Source organism: Temnothorax longispinosus, unplaced genomic scaffold (assembly GCF_030848805.1).
Source record: "Temnothorax longispinosus isolate EJ_2023e unplaced genomic scaffold, Tlon_JGU_v1 HiC_scaffold_40, whole genome shotgun sequence".
Classification (NCBI taxonomy): Eukaryota; Metazoa; Arthropoda; class Insecta; order Hymenoptera; family Formicidae; genus Temnothorax; species Temnothorax longispinosus.
This window is the reverse complement of record NW_027270231.1, coordinates 141,824-151,744: the sequence shown is the minus strand read 5'-3', so window position 1 is coordinate 151,744 and position 9,921 is coordinate 141,824. Positions and strand designations below refer to the sequence as shown.

Genomic DNA, 9,921 nt, shown 5'->3' with positions numbered 1-9,921 from the left:
TTTTGATTCCTGTAGGCCAATAACAATAATCTGGTTCATCTAACCAGAGTACAGGAACCACTGAAATATCTAAATTGTCGAATTGTGCTACTGCGTACTGAAAAATAGATTAATATTAGATTATACACTTTTTTTAAATAACAGAAGAGTTTGAAACTGCAATACATAATAAATACATTTGCAATACGTAATAAATACAACAACACTATATTATATGTACTGGCAAACATACAACACGAGAGAGACGTCGTAATTATTGTAACGAAGACTCGGAAACGACTACTGCCTTCGACAGGCAATGGTATAATGCGAAATTTGGAAATTAAGTAGAGATAGAAGGGGCACAGCATTGATGTGTGAGTAAACACATGTATAAATGTAAAGATGTGTGAGTCGTACACACAACATGGAAAAAGTGACTAAAGAAAGTACGAAAACATCTCTGCCGCCGAGAGTTATCTATATAAAGATATATATATAATATTGAGAATAACAGAGAACATATATATGATTTGTAAATTGAAAGCATTTACACAAAGAATAGTCTAGAGAATTTAACGAGACTGAAACCGAGAGACAACAATATTAATTAAGAAAAATATAAATCTAAAGATTATAAACGCAAAAATAGTAAGCTTTTGTCCAAACAATTATAAATACATTTAATTAAATCAACACAAATATAAAATCCAAAGTAGTGTTTAAAAAAACAACCCACAAACATGTAATTTGTAATGAACAGAGTTATACTATACTGAAACAAGTACCTATATATTGTGACGTGACAAGTCGCGTCTCCTTCCCGGACGGGCTCGGCCGAGGGGAATTCGGGGATGCCTCCTCGTTAGAGCGAGAGGAGGGCGGTTGCGTATATTAATTGGTCTAATTAGCTGTTAAGTTTTTAAGGGATTGCCGGTGGTGGCCGGACTCAATCTGTAACGGCCGAGAGCCGCAACGAGGAAGAGCAGAGGATTAAGGAGACGGCCAGGGAACATGGCTGAAGGTCGGATCGCCCGGACCTCCCCGCAAGTGCATGAGCGTCGCCGGCCGGAGTTCACTCCGCACTCGGTCGTGACAGCGGCAGGATAGCGAAACGCCAGCCTGACCCCGAACGCCGACTCGATCATCGCGGCCCGGACAGCCGGTTGATTCGAAAAGCCCGCGCCGGATCGGAGGTAGTTGGAGCGGCGCCGCCGGAAGAGGAGGCGCGCGAGGAGCTGAGGCGCCGACGAGAGCGCCTTAGAATTGGAGTGGCGCCCCCGGAAGGAGCGGCGCACGTGCGGCCTAGGCGCAGGGAGCGCTAGGATCGGCAATCCGGTCGAGTGGCACGCTACAGCGCAGGCGCGGGGAACCGGCGCGATCCCGGCAGGCTATCGTTTCAGAGACTGTCGCGCCGGCTAAAGTACAGGACGCATCTCCCGGATCCCGAGCTGCCCGGACTGCCGATGGGACGACGACGCATTGTAAGGTTGTAACCGGACGGTACTATCGGAGGCACGAATCAACGCTACGTGTCCTTATAAATCAACGGTCGCCACTCGGTTTGACCTTTGACCCACCGAGAAGGTAAGTATCGAACGATATCTCCAACTATTAATTAGACTAATTCTCTTCTTTTTTCAGATTCCTGCCACCGCTGGATCATCGCCGTCATCGATCAGGATCGTCGCTGCCACCGGAATCCAGGATCAACGAGGGACTTCGAGTGATCGTCGACGATGGATCAGGTAAGTAGAAGGTAAGTCCAATTTAATAAATTTTCGAAATCTTTTACGAAAAGGATGTTTAATTTATTCAATTATATTGATTTCCAGTGTTGGTTGTTCACAAAACTTCAAGTCACAAAAGATGTCGGACGCTCGTATACGTAGGCACACACGCCCCGTTTATCTACGACGCACGAAGTTATTTCGGTCTAAAAAGGCCGTTCGTCCTTGTAAGGACGACTGTTAACGCGTTCCGCGGGCGTTCCCGGTTGTTACGAATGTTGGCGAGCCGCAATTATCACACTTGTATGACGATCGCGGTGACTTAGCGCGACGACGCAGTGGAAAGCTTATTACGTGTTACACGCTCGAACATCCCCGAGAGACTGCCCCGAGTTGTTTGTCTCGTTCGAGCTCCCCACTATCGGTCCCGTATATCCCTACTCCGACGGATATCCCGCTTTCTATCGCCGCTAACTGCGCGTCGGCCTCCGGTAATTTTCCACGCGGGTGTTTACGTCGTTCGCGCCGAACCCCGTGGAAATTTCCATGCTTATCGCGCTCGCGCGGTCGCTCCGTCCTGGCAACCGGGTAGTCGTTTTTCAATTTTCTCAATTTCGCGCGGCCGCTGACGCCGACCCGTGCGCCAGGTCTTTTACCGCGTCTACCATCCCCATCCGGGCGACTTCCCTGAGGAAGACGTCCGGGTGCAGAGCACCGGGCCTGCCGACGACGTCGACCCCTCCTGACGCTTCTTTCGCACCTGGTACGACGATTTCCGCGGTTCTTCCCCGCGGAAGATGTCCAGGTTGCGAGATGGCGGACGGTTCTGTGACTTTGTCACCGGTCGTCGGATTTTGACGGCGACCGGATATGGACGTTCTCTGGGACGTCCCCATTAGTCAGGGACGCCTATTCCCCGGGGATGACTCACCTGGGGCGAGTTCCCGGACGGTCCGCCATTTCGTTACCCGGGCGCCGGATCTCACCGGGACCCGGCTTCGTGGGCTCGGCGACGTGCCCACAGATGTCAGGGGTGCTCAACTCCCGAAGATGACGCCTCTAGCTCGACTTCGCGGACGGTTCGCTATTTCCCGTCCGCGTTCGCGTATCGCGTTGCCGACCCCGTATGCCTGCCTCCGGGACCACGTGCCCTCGTCAGGGACGTATACCCTTACCGTCCTACCGTCGGTTCGCAAGTTTTCCGACGGTCCGCCATCTTTCCGAGCGATGGTCGGATCTCGCATTTGACGCGCGCGTTGCCTTTCGTGGGTCTCCCTTGGCGATCAGGGCTCTTAACTTTTACTCGCCGATCGCGGATTCTATCAGTAAGCGGACGGTCCGCCATTTCCCGTTCGCGCGCTATTTCCGCCATTCCGAGGCGCGCGTCTACCTTTTCGGATCTCTGACAATCGCCGAGGCTCAGCTATTGCTGGTCCGCCATCGCCGTCCATCCTTTTGTCGTACGCCGTCCTCCCGTTCCGCGCGCCATCACGGATCGTCCGTCATGTGGTGCGGGAGTCTCCCGGTCGCTCGCACGGGAGGCCCCCTTTCCTGGAAAGTGTGTTCGGGCTCAAGCCCTGTCACGCCGCCGCATGACCTCCCGTATCCGCGCCGACGGGACAAAATAAAGATGCGTTGCAAAACAAACAAAATTCAATTTATACCTCCCAACGAGGAGTCACGCCGCTTGAGCCGCAATCGAACGAAAAGAAAAAGACTAACGAATAGTGGCGCGGCCTATTTGACTTATATCTATCCAGCGCCGGATGGGGTCACTCTGCATGCTACGATCCAACTAGAGAACCAAAACGAAAAGAAAAGTGAATCGGGACCGAGAAACGCAGCTCCTAGGGTTGGTCCCTTCTTCCAACATTGCTCCCATCCTCGGGGCGCGAACGCTTAACTTAAAATTAATTTGGACGTGGCTCCGCCTCGTCCGTCTCCGAACCGCTACTGCCTTCCGGGCTTCGGAAGGACACCGTCGACCCGCCATCCATCATGCCGGGATCGCCCCCGGTCACCTGCTGGTCCCCCAGTTCCTCGGGGTTGCGCACCTCCATCTCCGGGATTTCGGGTAACTCCGCCTCCAACATTGCCACGATCTCCGTCAGCTGACTGAGATCGGTCGGCACCCCAAGCTCGTCGGTTGGGGTCGGGCCCCGTTCTTGAGTCCCCTGGCTTCGGATCACCGCGACCGTCGCCTCATGCGGCGGTCCCGGCTTTTCTACCGTGCCTTTAACCGGCACGGCCGCGTCCTCCGTCTGCCCCTGCTTTGCCAGCAGTCTCACTGCCTCCTCGGACAGGCGCCGCAGCACCACTTTAGGCGCCTGAGACCGCGCTACGCGAGCCGCGCTTGCGCACGGTCGCAAGGTCACCACTCTGGCGTCCCCGCGTTAAGAAAAAGAGGGTTCGCTCGAGGCACTGGCCCATGGCCCGCTTTGGTTACCTGAGCGCCGCAGGATTACCTGTGGACTGCGAGATGAGCGCGTGCGGTACCTTGCGCTCGCATTAGGATAGAGTCGGGTGGAAATCGTGCCGGGGCCTTGCCGAGAGTGAGCTCTCTAGTGCGTAGAGACCAATTGTGCCCTCCCCGCGAGCACCGCCACGGCCGACAGTCGCGTGGCGTTGAGATGGATGAATCGGATTAATCGGGTCGAATTGTGTAGCGTCTCGTTGAATAAATGTAAGTAATCGTATCGCGTTATGTGTGATCGTGTCGCGTTTCATTGTGATAGAGTTTATGTTCGTAATCGTGTCGCGTCTTGGCCATAGTATTTATGTTCGTAATCGTGTCGCGTCTTGGCCATAGTATTTAGGTTCGTAATCGTGTCGCGTCTCGGCCATATTAAGAGTGATGCCTTGCGTGGCGATAACGGGAGCGAGTTGTGCGGGTAACGGCGGGCCACGAGCGGTCATGTAATTGAGTAACGTATCCGGGCCCTCGAGGACGGCGAATTTTGTGTTTGGCGGGACGAAAGGATCGACGGGATCGGCGCGGGGCCGCGGAATCTCCGTGCTTGCAAGAGAATTCGGGATTCGCGTGGCAAGCCGCGGGATCGTCCGCGATATGAGTTGTATTTCTTGTATTTGAAGATTTCTTTTTTGTATATTTTTTTTAACATTTGTTTTAATATTTCCTCGTATAATTCTCTTCAAATACTTTTCAGTATGACATTTTTTATAAAACTGAAAATAACGTAAATTATTATAACCGCATAAAATTTAATTTAGATTTTATCTTTTTATTCAGAATATTATTATTATGAAGAAATGGATTTAATTCACACAAAAATTTAAATGTTAAAGTTTTTTATATGTGTATATAATTTTACCTTATGTGATGTGCTTGCTGGTTTATCCATCGCTATTTTTGATTAATGTAACTGAAAAAAGAAGTACAAATAGAAGATATAAGACAATAATTAAAGAAATAATTCATTTGCCATTTTACATAAAATTAATTTTAATAATTTTTGATATGAGAAAAATTTGTAAATGTTAAAAAAATCAATATGTGTATATATGTATATATATTAATAAAACTTATTTAGCAGATCGCATACGAGTAAGAAAGTATGGGGCCTTTCCCAACAAAAACAGTACGTGCAATCCACATAACGTTATAACGTGGATTGCACGTGGCAATAACGTGGATTCCATATATGCATTTACTAAGGATTGATGTTATTAGCTTGAAAAATTTAAAAGCTAATGTGCTCATTTTGACACTTATCATAATTCAAATTTTATATAAGAATCTGTAATATAGTTGTTGACATATAATTTTACAAGAATTTCCTATTTCTTTCAGTATAATTGCAATAAACAAGATTTTAATAATGTATCACACTTGATAATTTTTCAGCTTACATAAGATAATTCTAAAATGAAAAGTAAGGTAAAACATATATTTCATATAATATAAATATATGAAAAATTTGGTTGATTAGAGCCAACTTTACACGCAATTAAAGGTTCATATACGAATTTACGAAAACAAAGCTTCCTCTATGAGGAAGCAAAAATACGTTCATGAAAATAGAATATAGTTTACTTTATATAGCAAAAAATATTAAATCTTTATGTGACGATATTTATCAAGTACTATGTTTACGCGAGCGTTACTTCTGTAGTAACTTACAAGTATATATCGATTTTGTAGGAACTTACGATAATTTACTCCGCGTAAACGAATGAATTATTGTAAGTTACTACAGAAGTAACGCTCGCGTAAACGTAGTATATTTATATGAAACATATAAAACATAGATACTATTAGTTAATTGTTTGAAAGATATCTGCTCATTTTGACATTTATCAGAGAATTCAAGTTTTGTATAAGATTCTTTAATATAATGTTATAATCGTTCTCATTTATATGGTCAAATGTATAAAAATCTTTAATTTGACATTTCAGTTGTTCTCATATCTAGCTAGAATTATAATAAGAACATAATCCAATATATATTACATACCTTAAGAATCATCAATCAATTAATCGTGTTATTTCAAAGTTACCTATACTTTCAATTAAGTAATGCATATCCGTTCAGTCATTTATTGAAAACTCAAAATCTCGGGTACTCGCAACTCGTCGCGTCGCGTAAAAGAGTCACGGCCGGTCTCGTTCCGCTCGTACTTGGTATACAGTCTGTCTATTTAATATTTCAACAAGTAAAGTTAATATTTCTACAATAAATTTATGTTTATGTTACAGCAAAAAATGGCAAAGAGCCGGGCGAAAACGATTTAGCGGACGCGGAAGAGGAAATAGAGCCGCGGAAGAGGAAAAACTTTTGTGCAAACTATATATTTTTAAAAAATAAATAGTTTTCATGATCGATTAAGAAATATTCATAAAAGAAAAACTACGATGATTTTGTCTATACACTTAAAAAATTGCACGTTTCTTAAATATTATTATATAATAAAATCTTATTATGATACGTTAAGTGGCTATTGATGAACAATATTTAGTAATATAGGAAAACTTATATTTTAATAGATTTATGAAAGCAAATATGTGAAAACAGTCTAGATAATTTAAGGATTTATTAGCATAGAATAGATATAAAAGTCTAACATGATTCATGGTAGCATGATTTTCACAAATAAGATTGAAATACCGGAAGTGTGTCGCAAATAAGATTAAAGTTCACGGAAGTGCGTTTAATAAAAGAAACATTTAATAGGTCTTCATATCTTGACATTAAACTTTTTGTAACATAAACTTGATTGCGCGATAATGATATTGCATAATTCTTATGTTATTTATATCCAATCATTGCTTTTAAATAGAAAAATTATTTTGTCTACGTACTCTTTCTAAAAAAAAAAATTTCCATTAACTGTACATAACTATACATTAACGATAACACATAATCTTTTTTTAAATATGAATTAACAAAATTAAGAGAAAATAATTTTGAAAATCATATAAACATAAAATAGCAATAAAAATAGCATGAAGAATTGCTATAATGCAATTAATAAGTTTTGAAAATTACAGTGTCATTTTTTTATATTTATCGTCACTGCATATTCTTGCATATTACAATGTTAAGTAATAAATAAAGAAAAGAATTATATCAACGATTAGTAGCAATTGATATATTTTATTATACAAAGAAGAAGTTAAAAGAAAAGATTTGAACAGTAAAAGCGTCCATTTATCCGTTTTACAGATTCTGTTGCAAAAATGTCAAATTAATGAAATTTCTAAATGTTAATATTATTTTCAAATTTTCTTATTGGAAGAATTTGTAAGATTATATTCGATCATATAAGAAATATTGAGAAATAAAGAATTAATCAAGATCAAATCCATGTTCGATAAGTTGTTTATGTTGCTTAGTATTTTTATATCACATCGTAAGTAATGCTTCATCAACTTACTTGTCAAGTGCATTTGGTATGTGATTTCTTCCGTCAGAGTTTATTTGATAGATATTACTGCAATAACATTAATAAAGATTTCCAATGTCATTCCGGAAAGAGGAGTCAATAGCAGCATATTAATGTAACCGAATGGTATTTATTCGATTTCCATGAACTACATACATACATATACATATACATACAATACATATATACATATACATATATATATATTTTTGTATATGTTTATGGTTATATTTGTCCGAAGTTCCAATCAAATCCACTGTCCTACAATAGTACCGAAATAACACCTTATTTTAACTTTTAAACGCTGATAACGCCTAAATGGTCGATTATTGTGAATCTTGCCCATTGTGACTTTTGGTCAGCATCACATAAACTATCTATTTTCAAAGTTTTTGCCAATTTCACCGAAATCCAATTTCCATAAGAAATGTACAAGAAGTCCTTTAATATAATAAACCTGATTCATTGACAGATGTGTTCTATAAATTAATAAATTATATTAGTATTTCTTTTTTTATTAGTAAGCTACATACAAATATATTTTTAAGATTCACAATAGCAATATTAACGCCAATAGCGATCTGGTGCAAAGTAAAAATAAAAAATTTATTGCGAAAACATGTTTTATTTTCCAAATTTATGAACAATAAAATTTAACAATTTATTTATATATATTTTTTATCAGAATTTTAATTTAGCATATTTTTATGCTTTTTCCTTTTTTGTTTTTATCGTTTTATCTCCACCGTCGTCTTTACGTTCTCGCAATTTTTTCTGTTTCATCTCTTCCTCCATTTGACTATCTTCATATTCTATAAAAAATTTCACAATTTTTATATATATAACAATATTATATTTTCATGCTCTTTCTTTTACCTTTGTCGTTTTTGTCATGTTTATCCTTTATCATATCATTTTTCTGTTTTATCTCTTCCTCTCTTTGGTTATCTTATTTTCTAATAATGCTTGCAAAAGAATTTCATCACAACCATCTTCACTAAAATGTTAAAATAATAATATTTAACTTTTTTTAATTATAATTATACACGTATTAATTATACACGTAAAGAATTTTTCGTTATAATTAAATTCACTCTAATAATTAACCTTCAATGATGTATGAGCGGCATGAGCGCAAACACGCGCGAGTGCGTGTGCGCGCGCGCGTGCGTGTGTGTGTGTGTGTGTGTTTGTGTTATATTATAATTTTAATAAATTATAATTTAATAAATTATAATTTTAATTTTAATAAATTTTTTTACTTACTGTGAATAAATTCTTCCATTTTCTGTCACTTATGTGTCAAATAAATTAAATCAATACCTTTTCCGTTTCCACGGTAACAATAAAAATTTTTTATATCAACGTCTACAGATTGAACATATCATATTCTTTTTAAATTGTATATTTAATTAACTATACACATCATGGCACTCCCCTACTAATTGCGGATATATCTTATTTCCATTTTGTTCAATACCAACCTTCTTTTAATGATACTCTATATAAAATTACACGTATAACTTATACATGTAACTTTTAAAGCAGAAATCGGTAACTCCTTTACCGATCGTCGCAAAATTAAAAAAAAAACAACCTTTTTTTAATAATACTCTATATAAAATTACGTATACATCTTATACACTTTTTAAGCAGAAATCGGTAATCTCTTCACCGATCCTCGCCAAATTAAATAACAATTTTCCTTTAATGATACTCTATCCATTAAAAAAAAAATAAGCTCGATATCTCAAAATTTACAGAAATTAGAGCAACCACGGACATTTCTAAAAATAGCCAGAAATCGGTAATCTCTTCACCGATCCTTGTTAAATTCAACACCAACCTACCTTTAATGATACTCTTTCTATAAAAAAAAAAATTCAGCTTGATATCTCAAAATTTGCAGAAATTAGAGCAATTACGTAGATTTTTTTAAACAGAAATCGATAATCCCTTTATTATTAGCAATTTTTATTAATTCTATTATAACCTTCAATTTCTTCTACCCTTATTTCATATATAATTCTTTAAAATTTAGTTAATCAGTTCTTGAGTTATAGAAATTTCAGTAAACTTGGTTGTTTTCTTTAACAGAAATCGGTAACCCCTTTATTATTAACAATTTTTATTAATTCTATCATATATTCTTCAGTCTTTTCTACCCTTATTTCATATATAATTTTTTAAAATTTGGTTAATCAGTTCTTGAGTTATAAAAATTTCAGTAAACTTGGCTGTTTTTTTTAACAGAAATCGGTAACCCTTTTATTATTAACAATTTTTATTAATTCTATTATATTCTTCA

General features: G+C 39.2%; 1 long non-coding RNA gene across 1 annotated transcript; it reads left to right on the top strand.

Annotated features, from left to right (window-relative positions):
• Positions 1–715: 715 nt before the first annotated feature.
• On the top strand, positions 716–9,873 carry LOC139824495 (uncharacterized). Its single transcript, XR_011735122.1, has 3 exons — positions 716–1,468; positions 4,080–4,392; positions 6,427–9,873. It is a non-coding gene; the product is annotated as an uncharacterized lncRNA (long non-coding RNA).
• The last annotated feature ends 48 nt before the right edge of the window (positions 9,874–9,921 follow it).